This window comes from Corapipo altera, unplaced genomic scaffold (assembly GCF_003945725.1).
Source record: "Corapipo altera isolate COAL_440 unplaced genomic scaffold, ASM394572v1 78, whole genome shotgun sequence".
Lineage (NCBI taxonomy): Eukaryota > Metazoa > Chordata > Aves > Passeriformes > Pipridae > Corapipo > Corapipo altera.
The window spans coordinates 7,936,522-7,936,778 of NW_020884904.1; positions in this window are offsets into that span (position 1 = coordinate 7,936,522).

A 257-nucleotide genomic window follows, 5' to 3' on the forward strand; every position below is an offset into this window, starting at 1 on the left:
TCGTGCACTTAGGCAGCTGTTTCCAGAAAAACTCTCAGAGGTGCTGCGTGGAGAGTCTGTGCGAGGGATAGAAAGGAACCAGCTGCAAAGCAATAAGGCCTTCAGCAGCAGCAGCCCCACCAGCTACGATGAAAAACGACTCTCAAACCAACTTTTGTGCACTGGAGAGCAGGAAACCCCAGCTGCAATCACTGCCACAACGTTGGCATTGAAACTGCTTCCAGGGAGCTTGGGATAGCTTTTTTTTCGTGGTTCCC